The sequence below is a fragment of the Falco rusticolus genome, chromosome 5 (assembly GCF_015220075.1).
Source record: "Falco rusticolus isolate bFalRus1 chromosome 5, bFalRus1.pri, whole genome shotgun sequence".
Classification (NCBI taxonomy): domain Eukaryota; kingdom Metazoa; phylum Chordata; class Aves; order Falconiformes; family Falconidae; genus Falco; species Falco rusticolus.
Window position 1 is genome coordinate 83,514,217 of NC_051191.1, and position 8,155 is coordinate 83,522,371.

General features: G+C 46.2%; 1 long non-coding RNA gene across 1 annotated transcript; it reads right to left on the bottom strand.

The window, feature by feature from the left end:
* Positions 1-580: 580 nt before the first annotated feature.
* Positions 581-5,214, bottom strand: LOC119148370. The gene is made up of 2 exons (XR_005104372.1): positions 2,386-5,214; positions 581-1,226 (listed from the first exon to the last, which is right to left on the bottom strand). It is a non-coding gene; the product is annotated as an uncharacterized LOC119148370 (long non-coding RNA).
* Positions 5,215-8,155: the final 2,941 nt, after the last annotated feature.

Here is an 8,155-nt window from a genome sequence, read left to right on the forward strand (position 1 = left end):
AGAAGCTCCCACTCATCTCCATTGGCCCAGGAAGGAAGGAAGCCTCTGGATCTTTCAGTCCACCAGATTGAGCTGCCCTTAATACTTTTCAGAGAGAGCAGGTGCACCTGGCCAGTATCTGCAGTCCATTCCTCTTGCTCTACTCCCACATCCGAGCATGGTAGCGGGGATGGTGGAGGATATATCACAACTTACTCCCTTTGCTGTGGACTGGTTTTCCATTACTTTGTCCATGAGCTTTTTGAACCTGCTGATATTATTGACTCCCATAACTCCTGTAGCAGTAGGTTCTTAAACTGCAAAGTACATTTTTTATTTGTTGTAAATTGATTACCAACTAGCTTTATCACATTCCGTTCACTTTATCCACCACCTTCATTATTTTTGTAAATCTCAATCCCTCATCTGCCCACCAAGTTCTGCTCATTCTGCTCACCAGATGGTGGAATCCCGGGCCTTTTAGTGTCTCCTGATGAAGCACTTGTTCCACCCCATAATGATTATCACTGAGGCTCACGCTACAATTTGTGAGACTGGCTTATGGGGTCTGGCTGGAATCCTGTCAAGTGCTATGCCAAAATATAAGCCAGGATTTATTTCATAGTTAGCATCGCTTACTCGCATTTTAGATGCAGATCTTCCCAGCTCTGGGTTTCTAAGCAAGAAGCCTATTTTCATCCCAATGACATTTTTTTCCATTCAAACCGATTTTAGCAAAGGAGTTTTGCTGCAGAAAAGGCATCTTGCAGACCAAGCCACGGAGCGATGGTGACACTCAGTGGCCCTGCAGGAAAAGTGCACCTTCCGAGCTCACATTTTTTCGGATTTAGTAGGAAGACAGTGGTAGCAAATGAATCTCACACACAGGTGAGTAAACAGCACTGCTTAGCATAAGGATGAGTCTGCGTATTGTGCCGAACAGATTCATATAATACAAGCGTATAAATGGACATCTAGCCTGTCTGCATTTGCCTTCTTTCCCTTTCCCATATTTATTTACTCACTTCACTCTGGAAGTGAGACCATCGCTTTCAGGTACCGCAGCAGGAAAACCCTTTCCTTGTGGTGGGGAAGACTCGAGTTTTCATACACACTTTCAGGGAACATGGCAGCTTGTAATGTGTTCAGCTCCAGCCACCAAGAGCCAGCCCTCAGATCTATACCTTGGAGGTGCAAGGGGAGCCACAAATCTGATTCAGACTGACCTCCAAGCCTAGGATGTCTTCCTGCTCAGAGAAGAGGTTGACATTATTGCCGGTTTACTGTCTACCTTGCAGTTACTGCAATGTACTTCTTGCAGGCTGCCCAGATCTCTGCTTTTGCTGTCCACACCTTCCCACACATAGGCACCAGGCCATCCACAGCCTCACTACACCACTGGATCTCTTCAACAACCTCCAGCTAGCCCTGGCCAGTCTGGCCAACCACCATCTACAGAAGGAAGAAGCCAGGTGGGAGATGATCATAGCAGACCCAGGGTCTGATTGCCATTCTGTCCTGCCTCCGGCCCAAACCTCATTGGGTTGGAAATGTTGGAAACATTTGCCTCATTGGGAAAGACTGGTTTCCAAATCCTCCTCTGACCTCTCCAGCCCCGCATTTCAGACAAGTCTTTATATACCACCACCTCTCCCATATCCTTGCGCTACACATTATTTCCTGCAAGACTGATCCTAGTGTGAATATGCACTTCCTCGACATTACAAGGCCTCAAGTTTGCAAGCTGAAAATGTAGAGAGGTTGCAGCCACATGTCTCCTCATCTTTGTTTTCCATCCTCAAAAAAACAAGTCAATGTCTGCCAAACCACCTTTCTGCTCCCTGCAGGGAGTGGGAAGTTGGAACACATAAAGGGAAGATCAGAATGCATTGCCTGTGAGGGGCCAGCAGCAGGGGTCAGTTACCTGCAGTACCCTGAAGGCACCCTTCTCCTCACCACCACCTTTAAGATGTGAACTGCATATGAAAGGAAAACAGGTCAACAAACAAAAGCCGATACATATCAGTCTATTTCCAAATGTTACTGGGCCTGGCCATCACTACATTGCTTATCAACATTAAGAGGGAGTGTGGGAATAAGCCCACTGCCTGGCAAACCATACAACACAAGAAGTCACAAGTTTTAGACTTTTCTTAGGAAAGAAGCCTCTTTGAATATCAAAGGTAAGCCACATTCCAGCACCTCTACCCCTAAATTGAAACAAACTACATTAGCAAATGAAATCCAAGCATACTTTAAAAATTATTCATCTATTGAATGTCTTGGATTTAACCGTGGGTTGATACATACACCTTGATGCAGCTAGGTGAGCTTGGTAGAAAAATAACCTGCTGGATAACATTAAAAATTAGCAAGCCATCGCTGTGAGCCTACAGGTATGCATACCTTGCCTAGAGGCAGTACAGATCATGAGATGGATCCATGGCTCTGACATGGCTCTCAGTAGTAGCTATTTTAAAAGTCTGTTTTTGTCCTGCACCTACAAGACAAAAATCTAAGTCATTGTTTGCTTCAAAAAGGACAAATAAAACTCAGAATCAACCTTAGACTCTGTATATTGTAAACAGTCCGCAGTAACAAGCCTTACAACTCCAAATTACAGCTCTGCAATTTTGTATTTCTTTCCTGTTCTGGGAGCAAAAAGATAAACAAGGAAAGCAGATTCACAATCCATTGCTCTGTCTCCAGACTGGAGCATATTAGTTGAGCATACATGAATGTGCATGAGTCAGGAAAGAAAGCATGTGTCCAAGCTTCCAGGACAGTTTGCAACTGAGTGACAACAGACAACTCATTTGTGCCGTGTTCTAACTTCCCTCTGGATGAGGGCTCCTTTCAGTTTTCTGTAAGACCATTGCAGAGGCTCTGTGACAGCATAGGAAGCTGATCTCTTCTGAGCACACTGGAATGACCACAAAGGCCCCACATAAACCACACACATCAAACCTTTTATGATTTATCAATGCTTCAGCGAATCCCTACCTGTTCACTGTACAAACTATCTTCTTCATGTACAGATTTTAAGTATGCTTTTTGTCTTCTATAGTAGCACCCTAAAAAGGTCAGAATCCATTTGGGGCCACCTTGTGTGCTTGCAGTCCTCCCTCTTTTCAAGAAGCCTACTTCCCACTCCTTTCAAGAGCTTTTCTTTGCAGAAAAATCCCTTGCTATCTGAGATACTACTTGCCAGATTGCCTGTTAGCTGCCTTCTGTGCTACAGTCTTCAGGACCTTCTGTTTTGCAGGCTGAAGCTGCAAAACTTCACAGGAAATTTCCCAGTTGCCTCCGGGCCATCTAAGGCAACCGAGACCCACAGAGCAGCTGTGGTGAGGCGAGGGGAGGAAGTCTCCTGGCCACCTGGCATCTACTCATACCCCACCTTTGCTTACACATAGCAAAGGTTCCTTTCTTGCACTGAAAGATGTTTCCTATGGAGGTCACCAAGGCCAGGGAGCACTTTTCTACAGCCAACAGAACCAAGCAAGCATCGGATTGCCCACCCAGCACAGACTAGTGACTTAACTACATTCCCTGATGTTTACTCCAAGAGGCAAAGACCTCACTGATTTCTACAATACTCTCCTACCTTAAGGAAGCTTGCTGCAGAGCAGCTCTTTCTCAAGCTTATGCTTTGCCGGCTTCCTCGGCCCCTCTCATATGCAGCTGAACAGCACCAATCTGATTTGAAACCACAGCCAGGAAGCATCTGCTTGCATTCACATTTCGCACACTTGATTTGCTTACTTACTTAACCCATGCAGGTACAAGGTGGCAAGGCTTCCTATCACCAGAGGAGAGGAATCCTGGTGGGCCTGTTTCTATTTAGATCTAATTTCATGGCCATCTGATGTTATAAACTGTAAAATAGACCCTCGACACATGTCCATTTAGATGCAGGAGAGCCTGGCTCATGGGCACAGTGAGCGCACTGGGTTACAGCCTTCAGTTTTTATTTATAACCTTCCTATTGGAAGTTCAACCAAATTACAGGACCTTGCTCCCAAAGCTCCTTCAGTCCAGCCCCAATTACCCAGGGGAAGAAACTGGGAGACTGTGGGGCTCATTTTGCTCCCTTGCCCTTTCCTGTCCATTGGCAGAGCAGCAGTGAACAGTACCTATCGACTCCCACAATGTCTTAGGAAGGGACAAAGCTTGGGCAACATTTCCTGGGGGCCCCTTCCAGTTTCTATATATTTTTGCTCGCTTGAACTCAGCCCTGTCCTTTTTTTATATCAGTTGTCCACAGAATTACTTGGTTCCTTGGGTTTTCTACCTCCCCTAAATGCTCGTTAGGCATTGCTGTGAGACTTTTATTTTCCTTTTTTCCTGTCCCTACCGGACAGCCCCAAGAAGAATCATAAGCCAGGTAGGAAGGGCTGGCGCTGCCCACTTTATGGACAGATCATCCTGAATGGTCAGAGAAAAAATAGATTTACTGTCCTCTTGCAAGTTGTGATCAGGCAAAGGGCTGCTACACAGGGATCCCCCAAACAACCCTGGTCACATGATTTTCTTCACTTTATATTCCCTTTCCCCCTTTTTTCTTTCCTAACTACTTCCTTTTTAGAAGCATCATCACCTCCCAAATACACAGCCTACCTTGTTCACATATTTCTCCATTGGTTCTGGGCTTGTTGTCTTCATAGCCTTACTTCCTATCTATGGCATGACTGCCCTCATAACTTCTCCCTTGGTAATCAGCTCCATAAAACTAGTACCCATTTTTTCTTATCTAGTATCCTACCTTTTATGCGTGCTACCTTGCAAATGGCACTGCATATCTTGATGAGCCCTCTGCATACACTCCACTCTCCTGTTGCATATGTTGCATCCTGAAATCCCTCAGATTATCTTTTTTTAGTAGTGCCACAGGTAAGGATTAGCTATCTGTGTTAATGTCTTCACAGGATGGAGTCTAAACAAGCACAGTGATTGAGGCTGTTGAATGACCCATCCAGAAGGCCTGGATATGGGTAGTTGAAAGGGGAAAACTGATCTGTTTTATGGGAAGTGGTCATGTAAGTCAAGAGTTCAAGACAGGGAGATGATGATCTTCAAAGAAAACAGGAAGGGTCTGTTACAGTCACTCTGCATTTTTTCGGAAAAGAAGAGAAGGGAAAGGAAAGTGATACCACAGATCACACCCACAGAGACAGTAATTTCTGATTGTTTACAGAAAAAGATTAACATTGAGCTCACCTAGGCACATGATATAAAATCGTAGACTCATAGAATCACAGAATGGTTTGGGTTGGAAAGGACCTGAAAGATCACCTAGTTCCACTCCCCCGCCATGGGCAGGGACACCTTCCACTAGACCAGGTTGCTCAAAGCCCCATCCAACCTGGCCTTGAACACTTCCAGGGATGGGGCATCCACAGCTTCTCGGGGCAACCTGTTCCAGTGCCTCACCACTCTTATAGTGAATAAAAGATGATAATGAAGAAGGTGTAGTTAGGACTGAACTTTCATTTCAGTGTGAGATGCCTGGGTACACAAACAAAGCAAACAAAAAAAGGAGACCATTACAACTGAGAGAGTGTTGTGGTTTAACCCCAGCTAGCAACCAGCAAGCAAGCACAACACAGCCACTCACTCACTCCCCCCACAGTGGGATGGGGAAGAGAATTGGAAAGTGAGAAAATTTGGGGGTTGAGATAAAGACAGTTTAATGGGTAAAGCAAAAGCCATGCATGCAAGCAAAGCAAAGCAAGGAATTCACTACTTCCCATGGGCAGGCAGGTGTTCAGCCAACCCCAGGAAAGTCTGGCTACATCATGCATAACAGTTATTGGGAAGACAAATGCCATGCTGCCAGATGTCCCCCCTTTCCTTCTTCTTCCCCCAGTTCACATACTCAGTATGATGCTCTATGCTGTGGAATATCCCTTTGGCTAGTTCAGGGCAGCTGTCCTGGCTGTGTCCCCTCCTAATTTCTTGTGCCCCTCCAGCCCTCTCGCTGGCAGGGCCTGAGAAGCTGAAAAGTCCTTGACTCAGTATAAACATTCCCTAGCAACAACTAAAACCATCAATGTGCTATCAGCATTGTTCTCACACCAAATCCAAACCACAGCACTGCACCAGCTACTAAGAAGAAAATTAACTCTATCTCAGCTGAAACCAGGACAGAGGGAAAGATGACAATGAACAGGACACCAAGTGCAGAAATGTACTCTATGCATGAAACATTTCTTTGCCTGAAAGGCAAAAAGAGAAATACAGAATAATAAATGAAGTAAGAGAAGAGAAAAGCAGAACAGAAAACCAAAGGAAGAGTAAGCAGGGGTCTTGCACAGGTGGGAAAGAGGCATGTACAATGGACAGGAGGTCAACTAGGGAAAGACAGATTTGCCAGCCATTAAAGTGAAGACAGCAGTGGACAGAATGCTTTGGTAGGAAGAGGATTTTGGAAAAGTCAGAGACCCTTTTGGGAACAAAAGTGTTTGGAACAAGCAGCTCTGGCAGCAGTTTAGGCAGGCCATGTGGGCAGTGAGGCTGGGACTTGGGGTTACTGTGCAGGTGGTAGAGGAGCAGGGCAGTGTGAAGGGGAAGCAGAGAACCAGGAGTAATTGCCCCTTGGATGCATGTAAGGAACGCTACTGGGCAGAGGAGAGAATGTCCCAGGAACGGGGTGGGCTGGAGGTTCATGAGAGTGTTAGCGGGTCTCAGAGAGGAGACACCCTCAGAGAAAGAGGATCTTGGTGCAGTCAGTGGAGGGAGGGAGAAAATGGTGTATGTAAAAATGGGAAGGAAGGGATTAGGGGAAGTGAGGGTGCAGGGTGGTGGTGATGGTACAGACACTAAGACCAGGCAGAAGTCTTAGGGCAGCTTGGTAACCAGGGCTGTGACAGGAAACTGGCCACACTGGCAGGTGGTCAGTGAAGCAGAGTCTTGCCTTGCCCCTGGGTTCTTCAACACCTAGCGCTCCATCCCAAAGTCCCTACTCACCCAAAAGGGGCCTGAGCCCACCTGACCCAAGTCCGCAGCCTCCCCCTCTCCTCCTCTTTCCTCATTTCCTCTCTCTGCTGCAGGATCCCCACTTCCAAAAGGGAGGGAGAGAGGGAGAGGAGTGACTGGAGGAGGTTTGTTCCTAGGCCAGAGCTGGTTAGTTTTAGCCAGGTAAGGGAAATTTCCACTGTTGGGTGCCTTTTTATCTTTTTTTGTTGGTTTATATGGCGCTCTTCAGAGCCTGAAAGCATTATCAAGGTGTGTCCTCTTCTTTCGCAGCCTGAGATGGTGCCATCACCCTCTTTCACAGCCAGGGTACCTAAGGAGTTTTCATCCTTTTTGGATGCCATAGATGTTTTCCTGGTAAATCAGGAGTTGGTGTCTGCAGAGGGAATTCACCCACAGTGTGATTTTCAGGCACCAGCAGTAAAGGCAGCAGGCAAGCCCCCTACGAGGCAGAAGAGGTGAATTTTCAGGTACAGGCAACCACATACAGAATCACAATGTATTTTTTCTGCTGCCTCCATCTGAGTCCAGGTCCACACCTGGAGCAACCCTGCAGGTGGGATGAGGATTGAAAGGTCTCTGCCTGCCTCTGGCGCTCCTCCTAGCTAGGCTGTGTCAGCCCCAAGGGCTCTTCTGCAACTCCTGGTCTCTTTCAGACCTGTAGACCCTTTTTTCATCTTCCACGCTCTTACCTTCTGGGCACCATTTGTTGCTCACAGTCTGTGTCTTGAGGGAAGAGTGTCCTTTTCTATCCCACCTCCAGAGCACACTCACAGTTCAGGACCTATGATGCCATTCCCCAGTCCTGGCACTAAGAGATGGTGGCATGCAGCAGTCATTTACGTGTGTTAGTCTACCCTATATCCATAGCATATACACATGATCTTAATCTGCTAGATTTCTGAGGTCATCTTAGCTAGCTGCTTGATCTGTTTCTGCAAGATAGGTATGTAGAGGAAGCTGTAAGGACATCAATATGCATTTGCCATGTCATCAGGAAGGTGAAACTGCCATAACCTCAGGAAGATCATCCACAGTTTACTACACAGTAGCATCTGTTAATACCTTCTGTTTACATTAAACTTCTACAGCAGCTTTAGTTTTGCATGTCCTGCATGCACACAGAGCCCATTGCTGCCTCATATTACTATTTCTTTCTATGAAAGGTAACTGAATCACTGAAAGGAGCTTACAAATGTTT